Below are 14,524 nucleotides of genomic sequence, written 5' to 3'. Positions count from 1 at the left end.
ATTCCAGCCTCCCATGACCTCCTGAGAGAGATCTATATATAGGAGTTTTGGAGAAAGGATGAGTCAGCTTGAGGCTGGCATGGAGCTGACTAGTGTCCTCTCCCACTTCAGTTCTTGAGTCCACTTGGAGGTTCTTGCTTCCACTTGGAGATTTGGAACCTCTTACTCATCACCAGTCGAATTCCTTGATCCAAGTGTCATTTTGGAAGCTTCCTGGGCATTGACACCTTGAGAAATGAGTCTGCCACTTGTCCAGTTACGCTCAGCGCAGGTAGCCTTCTTTGCAGTTGACATTCAGCGCAGGTAGACAGTGGAGCAGTTGACATTCAGCGCAGATGCTCAGTGGAGCAGTTGACATGATCCAGAAATGGCCTGTTTTTGAGTGTTTTCAAGTGGAGAACCTTTGTGAATTACTGTGGTTTGCTGGCCTTGTTCCTCTAGGGGTAGGAACAACATGTTTAGGGACTTTGGATCCCTTAATTATTGACATTTCATGCTTAGTGATGTAAGGCACAAAAATGTCTATAACAGTTGCCCCCTAAAGTATGAGGCCGTTTATCGGGTGAAATGCTTTATCCAGGGGAGTCTGAAGTTCATCCATTTGCTGGGAGGAGACCTGTAATAAGATACATTACAATACATTATGATTCATACAATTTTCATGATCTAGCTGAGGCGGGCATTCCCATGCTCAGCTTTATAAATACATTTTGGTACATAGAACAGACGATCGTCTGATGGTAGACTGATAATTCTGGCGAAACTATCATCCTTTGAGTAGGATGATCATCTGCTGCAATGATGTACATGTCTAATGTCTTTATATTTCCTGAATATATATCGCAGTCCGGATGGATGAAACTAGATCCGGGGTCTTCAATCTCGTTCGATCTTCACTCTAAGTACAAGTCGATCCATGTGAGAATTGCGTTGAAGTCGAACATGGAAAGACATCGCTTGATTACCGGTCAATGATGTAAACCGTTAACAAGCGCGAGAGGAATCACCGATAATGATAATGACCCTCAAGGTACTGCAGTACAATTCACGTGGTGTGAATAAAGGACTTGGCGTCGAACACCACGCAAAATCTTCTAGTCGAAGGTCATTGATGTATACCTGTCGCCGGAAGTGAGAAACTTGCCATTGAGGCATGCAAGCTTCAAAGTACTGAAGGGGTTGTTCCTAGATCAACTTCTTGGATAATGAGCTGATGTCGACAAGAAGCGATCCGTCAAAGGATGGCCTTAATGAATCCCACATCAGTGACATGGAACGGAGCTAATGATTTTAATGGAGGTGAAAACAATCTGTGACATATGATTCAGGGTGGCGGTCATGAAATGGATGAAGGATAATGTACAGCAGTGGATGGGACCTGGTTGACTCTTTCTGAACGACTTCTCTTGAACATATGGTGACACTGATGCGATGGATTGGTAGCATTACCCCAAGTATGGATGGTGTGGCAAAGACCATGGTGATGTGACCGGTGAATGAAACAACCCAACCCGATGTGGTACGGAGGAAAAGTGTCATGTTCAAGAGCGACCTGCTACCATCAAAGACTTCTTGATTTTTCCCAATTTTTCCCCAGTCATTGCTGACCAGTACCTCTTTATTTTTGTCAAGCTTGAGGAGGATAACATATGCTTGTTCTATAACCTGCCCTTCGGGCAAGCCCATCGCTATGTTTTAACGAGCCTAGCGATAGGGAAACTCGTTCTCGTCTAAAGACAAGTTTGTCGCTATTTAGTGATTTTAACGAGTCTAACGACAAGGAAAACTCGGCCCTTTTCATTTTTAGAGAGTCTGAAAAGGTACATAAAGTTAACTCCAAAATTCCTTTTTCGTCATCTAATCCCTTAAGTCCGAAAAAGTATAAAACAATACAGAAGGGATGAGTTTTTGATAGTTTTAACGAGCCGAACAAAACAAGCGCTCGATCTTTTTGTGCAATAATCCCTCAGGTCCAAAAAGATTAAAATCTAGAGGAGGGATAGCTCTTCCGGTCGTTTAACGAGCTGGAAGGCCAAAACTCGGCAATCTTTTCATATTTTACGAGTCAGTTGAAAAGAGCTTAAAGAAGACTCGTCTTTCGAGGAACGAGTGATGAACAGGGATAGCAGCTGATTCCAGGTACAGGTTGGAATTTTCCAATCACGGCAGTGTCACAAGGATGGCTAGGTGAAATCACTCTTCGCAGCTGTTCCTCAAAATGGGTAAACAATCATATGGAGGTAAACGATCGGCCAAATGAAAAGTGGAGGTGACGGTACACAAACACGACCAAGGCTTTTATGGTTGATCAGGTTACATTCTTAATGGTTATTTACCGGGATGGGTTCATTTTTTAACGAGCTTGAATGCGCCAAAACACTGCTCAAGCTTATGTTTATTTTTTAACGAGCATGAATTCCGCGTTAAAACTGCTCGGATCTTCGCTTTTCTATTTTTTAACGAGCATAAATTCCGCGGTAAAACTGCTCGAATCTTCGCTTTTCTATTTTTTAACGAGCATAAATTCCGCGGTAAAACTGCTCGATATACCAGTCATATGATACGAGTGTCTCAATGGAGATTGCTATTTTTTAAGGAGCTTCATCTCTCTTACGCTTTACTCCTCATCCTTTCTTTATGCAAGTTCGGAAACGGCTAACCCAAAAAGCAGATAAATAACCGCTCTTAGCTTGCACTCCAAAAGGTTTGCATGCCCCCAGGTATAAAATACAATTTCAAGGTTGCCCCTCCTCCTTCTCACCTCTGCTTTTCTTTGGGTGTTCACAGCTACTTGTCGTCTTGCTAGTCCAGTTTTAACGGGTCTATACGATACTTGTCTTCTCGTTAGTCCAACTTTCAATAGATTTTTCGCAAGATCGCAAGAGAACAGCTACTTGCGACAAGAGAGCAGCTACTTGCGACAAGAGAAGAACACTACTCAAAGACAAAACATTTGTGTTACTGAGGGAGGCTTACCTCTTTCTGGTTACCCAAGGATTGTTTCGTTCGCGGCTACGAATAAAACACTTCCCTGGCAATGTCTACCGGAATAGACAAAGGTGGGCGAAAAGCAGATTATTTCACTCACATAACTTTGACAAAAGAATCTTTTTCCAGAACAACCCTCTTTCCTCCACGGACGGGGTATGGACTAGTCATATTCTTCCGCGGAAATCCTATCTTATACCCGAAGTTCTCTGCCGAAGCAGACCAGGACGCATGCTCCCTGGGTTCCAGTCATGTCCTCTCGGATTACTCGCGCTCATCAGGAGGACGGACCGTGGGTTGAGACACTTCTTGCGTGAATAGACCATTTAGGGATGGTATATGACTATTTGCGATGTGTGATCCGGGAAACGAAAGTTGGTCCACGAGCTTGACCATTCTTCCTCCATGCGGAAAACACATTACTCTAAAGAGTGAGGAGACTACCGCTCCTATGCAATATATATAGTCTCGTCCAAGGAGTAGGTTATAATCCAAGGGTCCTTGAACGACCATCACGTTCATTTGAACGGTCTTCCCTTTCAATGTTATTGGCACATTGGGGAGGATCCCTAAAGGGCGACTGGTTCCCTTATCAAAGCCTGATAGATTTCTCATTTCAGGCAAAAGCGCAGGCGAACCAAGCGCTTTCCAAGCAATAGAGGAAAGGATACTCACAGATGCCCCTTCATCAATAACTGTACCAGCCATTACCATTCTGTATATTTGGATAATGATTCTAAATGGTATGCTAGCTGGCAAGCGGGGTCTGCCTAGTTGGTTCCAGTCAAAGGACACAACCAGGTTGCTTGGTGGTGGGACCGAGTAAACAGCCGGATAGCGCTCTGATGAACTTCCTTCCTGCGATAAAGGAATGGCGGCATTGCCCCCTTGATCATCAGAGTCAGTGCTGATGAAGAGAATTTGGACGGTGTCGTCTTTACTCTCCTCTGTGATGGTGTCATTCGAAGATAGAGCCTCTGAAGGCAAAACCGGGTCAACTGCCGTTTCAACCTTTAGACTTTCGTCAGGTATGGATTTAGACGGTTCATCTTCAATGATAGGTGCTTCGGCTGACCACCTGGGCGGGTCAACCGGATTCTCAACTAGCGAGGGACTTGGCAAGAGTTTTTGATATCCAGGAGGAAGATTCGCTCGTAATATTGGGCGATCTTCCAGAACTCTTTTCGCCTCGTCTAAGAAGGGACAACGGTGGATGGCGTGATCGCCTTCACACAGTCTACAGGGAAATTTAGCTTTCCCGCTCTGTCCTGGAGCTTCACTCCCACTAGTTGACGGTGAACAATCGACATGGCTATCAGAGGTCGATGCTACCGAATTGTGCAAACGGGGGACCAGTCTCTTAGTATCCGGGGGATACATGGACAATCTCTATGGAAGTGGTCTCCCCTGCATATGACGCATGGCGATTTAGGCCTTACGAGTGCTGTGTGTGGATTTTTGTTAGATGACACTTGTTTGCCCCCAGTCGCCTTAGGCTCCTTCTGCTTCTTTTCTTTCTTCTTCTTCTCCTTCTTCTCCTTAGGAACCCGGTTCTTTGAACGACCAGTTCCATCAAGCGAAGAGGAAGGAGGAGAGGAAGATGAAGTGGAAGGCTGGTGGGCAACTCTTGTCTGATCTAACTGTTGACTCGACTGTTCAGGAATGGTGGTATTCTGAACGACATTGGTTGAAAAGAGCCATACTGGTAGGCCAATTGTCAGTCCTGGAAGCGACAATATGGCCATGTGGGGTGCACCAACATCTCCCCAAGAGGAGAAAGGACTAGGATTCCCATCAAGGGGAACTCCTTGTTTGGTGTGCTCCATCTCTTCAACCTAAAGATCAATGCGGGAATGAGGGTGATTGTTCCGCTTAAAATAAATTGTTAACGACGCTTTAGACACAACTTGCTTTTTCAGTTTTAAAGAGTCGAGAAAAAGCTAAAGATGACTCTAGTCTCCTTCGATGTTTTAATGAGCCCGGAGTGACAAATGCTCGGATGGACTTTTTCTGTTATAGAGTCTGAAAAAGGCCAAAAGAAACTGCTCTGGAGATCTAGGCAGAGGGTGTGCCAAACTTTTCGCAAAACCACAGAATACTTTTTACGGTACGGGTGGTCGATCTGCGTGAATGCTGTGTTCACTGCATTGCGATCAGTAGGGCGGCCGACACGGCTTCCTAAGGATAAAGGATATATGCCTATAGGGGTCTCCCAATATATACGCGACGGTACATGGGAGCACAAGTCCGTATTAGTGCAATCGTCCCTCAGGAGGAATCACCCACCTTCTTAGAGATCGACAGTCACTACGTTTAACGACGCCGGAACACGTCTCTACCTAGACCTCTATGTTGTGCGTTATGTTGCAAAGCGTTGTTAGGTTCATTCAATATATTTTAAGTTGATCTTTTTAAAGTTTGTCTTTCAGGATCACCACGAGATGTATTGGTACAAATTCCTAAATGCAGTCTAAGATGATAAGCAAGCTTTATAATCTTTCAACTTTGAAAATCCTAGCTACTAAGGGAAAAGAGAGCGACTATCTTTTCTCAAAGAGCAATCAGCACACTCTAATGCACTCTTCCTAATTCAAACATGCAATCTTATCAAAATGCAAAATGCACAATGCAGGGGTTTGTTTTCACTTTCTTAGTATAAATGCCTACAAAGAAAGCTTTTTGTACAACTTTGAATTTGCTTTTAAATGACTGTAAAATAAACAAGTTTACTTTTTCCAAAATCAGCAAGGGTAGAAGAGATTACAAGCACTTTGCGATTTTTCGAAAGAAATACTCGTTTCGACACTTAAAAGTGACAAATTCAAACCAATAAGCAAAAGCAAATGATAATCAAACTGTAAACAGCCAATGAACTCTCTCCTAAGATCACAATCAATCAATCAATCAGATCTGAATCAAGGCTACAGGATGACTATTTCGCTCATGCAAAGGAAAACTGTAAATGACGCCACAAACACATAAAAACACTTACAGTCTTTTTGTACAAAAATGTGGCGGAATTCAAGCAAAGAAAAGGGGTTTCAGAGGTGGCACCTATGCTGGTTAAAGGCTGCAAAAACAGAGATCAAAACAGGGCGAAAGACAGCAAGGAACCCCAGCTGCACAAGGCCACACTGGTTCAGCGCAGGTAGAACACTGTCAGTTTGACATTCAGCGCAGGTAGCCTTCACAGGACCTGCGTTGAAATGCAGACTGCCTTCACAGTGTCTGCGCTGAAAGGAGAAACTCTCGTTTCTCTCGGTTTCCGGGTCATAAAATGCTCAAAAATCAACTGTTTCAGGCCAAATCAGAAACACAAGCAAGGTATAAACAGAGGGATGCTTTGAGAGGGTACTAAAGACTATCACAAAGGATCATCAAGTCATTTGTGAGTCCATTTTTGAGATCATAGACAAAAACCCAGTGAAGGATCAAAGCAGCAACATTCTACTTTGCAAAGTAGTTCGATTGTTGCTGTTAAGTCTATGAGGTAAACAATGATGCAAACAAACAAAATGACTAAAAACAAAGTTCTTCCCCAGTGGAGTCGCCAATTTGTTGTGGGGAAAAATGCTTATGCAGGACGATCCTATCCACCTAAGGTGTGACAGTACCTTAGCAACAAACGAACACAGCTACTTCGGTTTCTTCCTTTATGAAATATGAAAGAGAGGAGATTGGTAGACTTACCGTTATCTTTCGATTGTCCCTCTATCTAGATCCTCTCTTCTTTGTGTGTCCACAGCTACTTGCCTCTTCGCTTTTACTCCCACGAAATCACAAGAGAACAGCTACCTGTGACAAGAGAACAACTACATGCAACAAGAGAAGGACACAATACAAAGGCAAATATACATATTCATAAATGATTCAGGATTAGAAGTAAATCAAATACACTAATGCAAATCATACAAAATACACCAGCATATAGGAAAGAACCAAGAAGCTTTATTGATTGATAAACAAGGTTCAGGAAGAGATACAACCCATAAGGTTCCAACCCAGCATCTCCTTCCCAGCAGAATGGAATTCCTTCTTCAGCCCCTTTCAAAGCATAAGCACCCAATGATCTAACCACAATCCAACAGCAATTCTTTGCAATTACAATATTCCAGCCTCCCATGACCTCCTGAGAGAGATCTATATATAGGAGTTTTGGAGAAAGGATGAGTCAGCTTGAGGCTGGCATGGAGCTGACTAGTGTCCTCTCCCACTTCAGTTCTTGAGTCCACTTGGAGGTTCTTGCTTCCACTTGGAGATTTGGAACCTCTTACTCATCACCAGTCGAATTCCTTGATCCAAGTGTCATTTTGGAAGCTTCCTGGGCATTGACACCTTGAGAAATGAGTCTGCCACTTGTCCAGTTACGCTCAACGCAGGTAGCCTTCTTTGCAGTTGACATTCAGCGCAGGTAGACAGTGGAGCAGTTGACATTCAGCGCAGATGCTCAGTGGAGCAGTTGACATGATCCAGAAATGGCCTGTTTTTGAGTGTTTTCAGGTGGAGAACCTTTGTGAATTGCTGTGGTTTGCTGGCCTTGTTCCTCTAGGGGTAGGAACAACATGTTTAGGGACTTTGGATCCCTTAATTATTGACATTTCATGCTTAGTGATGTAAGGCACAAAAATGTCTGTAACAAGTAGTGCATCCGACATGCAATGGAGACAAATTGAGAAAACTCAAAAGCGTTTGATTACAAACAAATTCAAGATTAAAAGTGCAGATCCTTATGCTATCTTGATAAGTGAAACAGGGGCTGCTCCTATTGAAGCAATTACTATGGTGGGAGTCATAATATATTTAAAAAAAAAATTGAGCAAATGGAAGAGGGTAGATGGCCTAAAGTTGTCTTTAATGACAAATTGTGCAAGAGAAAAAATACTTGGATGTAGCAAAATAACAAATGGTTTAGTAAATGGGGTGATCCAGGAGGATCATCGTCAGATCAGTTGCACAGGTTCGTCGTCAGCATTCAGTTCAGTGTCGTTCAGTTTCAACAATGTTGTATATGGTTCAGGTTGTTCAGGTGATGTCTATGGTTTTTCATGGTGTTCAGTTGATATGGTTTGTACCTGGCTGTCAACATGTGCTTGTCGTCAGTTCCGCCAGGATTTGGTCGGCGACATGTGTTTGTCATTCGTCTTGCAGAGTTTTTGTGTCGACATGTGATATTCATTCACCTCGCAGGAATTGGTGTCGATGTGGATTTGTCGACATAAGGTTGTCATCCACTTTGCAGGAGTTGGCGTCGACGTGGGTTTTGTCGTCCATTTACAAGGTTTGGTTGTCGTCACTATGTGGGTGAATGTCACTTTGTGACAAATGATTGTAAACGAGTTTGATGAACTCTATGCATTAAAACCCTAATCTACATCTAAAAACCTAACCAAAGTCTAATACGCTAAACCATGTATTAAAAAATGCATTAAAAGACCATATTACCTAAGTTCTAAACCTATTGGACCATTCTAAAACTCTAATACATTCCAAACTTTGTTCAAAACCCTAAATCCATACATTAAAAAGTCCTAACCCTAGCTCTAAACCCTCTCAGCCTATGTTAATATGTTAAAACATTACAAAATAAATAACACAGTTAACCGCTGGCCTCTAACCGCATCGGAGAAGACCGCGGTCATGAGGCATGTGAACAGGTGGAGGTAAATGTCATAGGTTAACCGCTGGCTTGGAAACCACGCGGGGGATGTTAACATGTGAACAGAGGTAGGTAAGTCGTCAGGGCTTCGAAACCGTAGGGTCACCACAGTGGGATCATAACCATGTGAACTTCTATGCAAACCACGGTGGGGAGACCACATCAAAACCGCCAAACTATCCGCCAACCGTCACCGTGCATAAGAACAGTCAGGGGGAGTCACCGGAACCTTCCGGTGGATAAACCATTAGGTGTCAGTCTGACAGTCGACCACCGAGAGAACCCAGTTGTTCACATGGAAACAGTTAGCCAGCGCACAGTCAACCTAACCACCAGCGGTTCTATTTTTAATATATGGTTATATTTGGGTTTTTTGCGAAGTTTGTTAAAACAAATTAATTCAATGACCATGGCCTAATGACCCTAGGTGTCATTGAGTGACAAGACCGAGTATCTACCTATCCAAATCAAGCCATTCATGCCTATCTGAGCCTGAGGGGCCTCGAATGAACCTAGAAGGTTATAAATTCACCTTTTTGTCATGGAGAAAGACATTAGAGTGATTTTGGTTTTTGTATGCAGATTCTGGAGGTTAGAGGCTGTTTTTGTTTTTAGTGTAACAGGAGCATCCGGAGTTAGAATTGGGAACCGTGACAGGCGTTGGAAAGCTGGTTCAGAGAGCTATCCTTTGATAGTGACCATAAGTGCCTGCGAATTGACCTCTTTTGTTTCAATCCTAATAAAGTGGTCGCCCATCTTGAAAGTAGACCCAGAGGCTTAGTTCATCAAGGACGAACTCTGTAATCAATTTTTTTGTCTGGTATCGTTGTGTTTTTACTGTATTCACTTCTGTTATGCATCTTACTTATGTTTTATTAGCTGTCGTAAAGTCTTTCTTCTCAAGCATCTCTCTTGGTTTCCACACTTTCAGTTAACATTATATTCATTAATGGCTAATCAATTCTACATCAATTTTAACATATGATCATTTTAGATCATATAATTTGGTATCAGAGCAGGTTGCATTTGTAGAATTTTCCATTGAATGTTAACCAGGTCAAAGTTGCAACGTGGAGAAGGAATTCTTGAGCAGATTGATCCAGAGATTGGAAAAAGACGAGTCATTCATAAGTCAACCATGACAGGATCTGATGTAGGTGAAAACACTGAAACTAATATGAGTGATGAATAGTTTCAGCAAGCATTCTTGACTATGCAGCAGATGTTGGGAGAACTCTACGAAGACAAGAAGGCGAGAAATGTAGCTTCTTCTTCAAAGACATCAAAGAGGGAAAAAGGTAAAGGCGAGGCTAATAAACCACCTTCACCTCCATCATCTCCATCATCCTCTTCTTCTTCTTCTTCTTCTTCTTCTTCCAGTGCAGAATCTGAAACAGAAAATAAATCTAAGAAAACATCTCTTTTGAAACTTGATGTAAAATTTGAGTCACCTATTTAGGATGGTGAAATGAATCCTGAAAAGCTAGATAACTGGATTAAGCACTGATAAGGCACTCCTTGCAATAGGTCACTAGTTCAAATACCTATGGGTACTAGCCTAAAAAGGGAAAAAAATGTAACAAAAAGTTAAAAATAAAATCTTACTTATTATTTTTTAGCCACATAATTCAAATTATAATATTAATTATTAAGAAATTAATAAAAATGAAGTATTAAAATTGTATGTATATATATATATATATATATATATATATATATATATATATATATTATTTCTTATTTTATTTTTATTTTTTTATTACGCCGTAAGGCGTTTCCCTATGAAAAGAACTTCCTCCAGTGCCACGTGCATCCTCCTGCACCCTCCGATCATTTGTTAGACGATTAAAAAATTGTCTACCGTCGGATGATTCCATCGGCGGTTACGGTAACCAGGTAACCACCTACCCTGTTACAGTTTCTTCGTTTTACTGACCATCACTTCGCCCCTCCGATTTCTACCCTGTTATGGTTTCTTCGTTTTACTGACCATCACTTCGCCCCTCTGATTTCTACCCTGTTACGGTTTCTCCGTTTTACTGACCATCACTTCGCCCCTCTGATTTCTTCATTTCTGCAATGTTTAACACCAAACTCTTCGCACCTCTGATTTCTCCATTTCTGTTAAAATAAAGCAAAAATTCTCAGAAAAAGCAAGGACACAAAATAAAGAAAGCGAAAAAGCTTGCCGTTATAACAAAGCCATTACAATAGCTCATACAACCATTACAGAGTTCATACAGCCAATACAATTGCTTGTATGGGTTCAAGACATTCTTAAAGGCCTTAACGCGTATGCATCTGTGTGTTTAGATGTGTATGAGTTCGTTCTATTGGGCTCGCTCTTCCTCCATTCTGCACAGGTGAGAACAGTAGCCCTCTAAATTTCGAAATTTCGAAATGCACAGATAGATCTTCTAGCAAATGCAGAATAAGGGATTACATTGTAGATCTTAGGTTTAGCTTTTGTAGTCTAGCTTAAGCTTTAGCTTTTGTTGTGTAGCGGTTAAAAACGTTGGAGCATATTTCCGCATTTTGCAATCTGAGCCCTCCCTTGCAAACAGAATTGGCATGAAAATGTAAGAGATAACCAGCGCTGCAATCCGAGCCCTCTGTTCTTAACAGAATTTGCAGTATGTGATAGAATTAATCATCATCAAGGATCGAGGATCTTGATCGGTTTAAGTCGATTCAATTTTTCGATTCATATTGGCATTGGCATTGCAGTGCGTCTCCTCCTCCTCCTCTCAGGGTTTCGTTGTGTGGTCTGTATGTTTGGAGCTCCATATGTTGTGTTTCCGTATGAATGTGGTCTGGTCTGTCATCTGTTTGGTGTGTGACTGTATGTGTGTGTCTGTCTGTTTGGTGTATTCTCTGAGAGGTGGAGGCAGAGGCAGAGGTAGACGCGTGTTTGTGTTCCCTGAGAGGTGGAGGCGAAGGCAGGTAGCGCATCAATTATTGAATCAAGACAACTCTGCCCAGGGATCACAGTTAAATGAGGCATCTGACTCGATCACAGGTAAACAATAAGGCATCACTCTTTGTATGGATCACTCTGATTATGGAAGATTAGCTGAATGAGAGAGGATTCGATTTGATTTTAGAAACAAATTTCTTTCGCATAGCTCGATTCGATTGCTTTGCTGTAAATTGATGTTCAGTGTTGTTTGGTTTTTTAAATTAAATCCTTGGTGAAGCGGAAGTATAGATCCCTAATTGCACAGATCCCTTCTTGCATAGATATCGAGAGAAACAGGGCTGCCAATATCACGGTTGGATCTGGACGGTGACCATCGTTGAAGAATGTCCACTGGGAGCGTTTTTCTGGAGCAGAAATTCCGCAGAGCCTGTGGTTTCTGGGTTTTTAAAATCAGATCCTCTGCATCCCTACTTGCGATATAGATCCCTACTTGCCAATATCAGGGTTGGATCCGGGCGGTGGCCATCGTCGAATAACGGCCAGTGGGAGCGTTTTTCTGGAGGAAAGAGCCTGCGGTTTCTTGGTTTCGCTGTGTTCATAAATAAATTTCTGATTGAAGTTACTGATGCGATTTTTGATCCCATCTACTGAGGATTGACTTTTATTGTCCATTAAAAAAGAGCTCCATGAGAGTTGGGTGAGGCGACATGCTCTATATGAAACAACATTTAGCGTTGCGGAGGTCGATTCTGATCCGGCGATTCAAAGGGGAAGATGGGCGAAATACCATCTAAATTGGTTCAATGCATCATAGCATCTAAATTTCGATGGACAACCCTCCAAGCTCCAAGGGAAGGGAAGAAAACATTTGATGGTCAAGAACGATACGACTCCGACACCATTGAAAAATGGAGGAATGCTCTGTCTTGAGTTGCAGAAATAGAAGGGCGACTTCGACACCATTGAAAAATGGAGGAATGCTCTGTCTTGAGTTGCAGAAATAGAAGGAAGGTTTTGACGGAGAGGCATATAACAGGTGAGAACAGCAGCCCTCGATATAAATATAAATCTGACCATATGTAGCCATTTCTACATTATGACTTTTCGCCAATTATTATTGATTTCCATTTCTGTTTTAAAAGAGAATGAAAGAGATGAAGATGAATTTCGTTTGCGTTTGCGTGGTAGCTAGCAATAAGCACTCCTATAAAAAGATCAATAAGCACTCTTAGAAGACCGAAAGTATAGTTAGATTCTGCGAAATTGAAAAGCCAAAAATGCATAGTTAGATGATTCAATTAGTTCCCAGTCTTCTAAGGCATGCCAAGCAGGGGAATGAAATGTAATTAAAACTTGTGATGCATGCAGATCAGATCAACCATGCAGCTTTATTTGTTTCTAATTACGATTAATGAAGCAAAATCTAGAATAGATATTACTCAACTGTTCACAAATTTAAAAAAGTTGACTGCAAGCCAGAGTGCCGCACTGTGCCAGAGTATCAGATCCTCTACATCCATGGTGAGGCGATTTCTTGGGTATTTTAAATTAAATCCTCTAAATCCACGTTTCTTGGTTTTTTTAATTAAATCCTCTGAATCCATCCTGAGGTAGTTTTTTGGTTTTTTAAATTAGACCCTCTACATCCATGCTGAAGCGGCAGCATATATAGATCCCTCGTTGCATAGAAAGCCAGAGAAATGCATCTAAGGGCAAGGAAAAAGGGATTGAGCAACGTCTTAACCCTTGCAAATATCAAATTCATCCCTCGGAGGTAAGCATAGCATTTTCTTGACTGACTCTGTTAATTACGTCGTAAGGTGTTTCCCTCTAGAAAGAACTCCCCTGGCTGTTATGTTGGCACAATCTGCATCCTATAATTGATTGTTAGACGATTAAAACATTTTACACCGTTGGATCCGGACCGAACTGACTCCTTAGTTTATGCCTCTTAACCGTATGTTCAACCGTCCAATGTTTAGTTGTAACCACTTGCTAATATGCGTGTACTCCATTCTCTTTATCGGAGTACCAGTCTAGTGGAAACTTGGTACCTGCTACAACGCCTGCTCGATATCCTCCAGTAGAAACTTTGTCCATGCCTTTAAGCCAAATCGAGTGGATGTTTGTTGCAACCGATGGACTGACCTGCGCTTCCGTCCAGCAAGAGCCAGGGATTTACTTGGAGAAAGAAGCCTCTTTCCAGCAAGAGCCAGGGATTTACTTGGAGAAAGAAGCCTCCATCCTGCAAGAGCGAGGCATTTACTTGAGAAAGATGTAATGAAATTATCGCCTGGTTTTAGAGACGAGGTAGTGGGATCATTTCTTCTATATTTCTTCATTGAAATCCGTTAAGAAGTTTGTTTGTGTCTTTTAACTAATTTGAGTGAATATGTATTTTCTTTTGTATTTCAACGGGATTTAATGTTAATTTGAATGAATATCTATTTTCTTTTGTATTTCAACTGGATTTAATGTTGTGAACTCCATATAACAGAGCAGAAATTATCTTCCGTGTATGGCCGAGTGTTTTCAGAATTAAAGATCTTACTATAGTATGAACAATGTGTAAAAAATCGATCTGATCAAAGTGAAGGGTTTACGTTTCTATATAGACCTTTGTACACCTGGGAATTTTTTTTACACCCTTGTTTAAGAAAATGTGCAGAATGATTGTGTTCTTTTTTTCATTGTTCGTTTTAAAAGAAAAATGAGTAATTTCTCTTCCTCCAGAGGTAAAAGTGAACATCATCTTTATTTGATCAAAACAACCATCCGATATAGCAGCATTTTTAATCAAAGCAATTCATCATATGGAACGTTATATCTTAACCGAGTTGTCTGACAAGTTGTTCACATGCCATAATGAATTATTCAATACTTCAGCAAGCCCAAACCTGTACGTCTCAATGCTCACTAGTGTGTGAGTTCGCTGGATTTCACCTCTGTTATGAAAGAAA

The 14,524-nt window shown here is 41.6% G+C and overlaps 1 long non-coding RNA gene across 3 annotated transcripts; it reads left to right on the top strand.

The window, feature by feature from the left end:
• The first annotated feature begins 10,638 nt into the window (after nt 1-10,638).
• LOC149138743 (uncharacterized) lies at nt 10,639-14,207 on the top strand. 3 transcript variants are annotated; one of them, XR_016264660.1, is made up of 4 exons: nt 10,639-11,007; nt 11,148-11,663; nt 11,885-13,085; nt 13,200-14,207. It is a non-coding gene; the product is annotated as an uncharacterized LOC149138743 (long non-coding RNA). The 3 variants fall into 3 exon arrangements; XR_016264661.1 differs by lacking the exon at nt 10,639-11,007 and having other exon boundaries at nt 11,021-11,663; nt 11,885-12,600; nt 12,933-13,085; XR_016264659.1 differs by lacking the exon at nt 10,639-11,007 and having other exon boundaries at nt 11,017-11,663.
• Nucleotides 14,208-14,524: the final 317 nt, after the last annotated feature.

The sequence above is a fragment of the Pinus tabuliformis genome, chromosome X (genome assembly GCF_031772625.1).
Source record: "Pinus tabuliformis cultivar Carrire ecotype Pingquan chromosome X, CPIR1, whole genome shotgun sequence".
In the NCBI taxonomy this organism is placed as follows: Eukaryota; Viridiplantae; Streptophyta; class Pinopsida; order Pinales; family Pinaceae; genus Pinus; species Pinus tabuliformis.
This window is presented reverse-complemented; position numbering and strand designations above follow the sequence as displayed.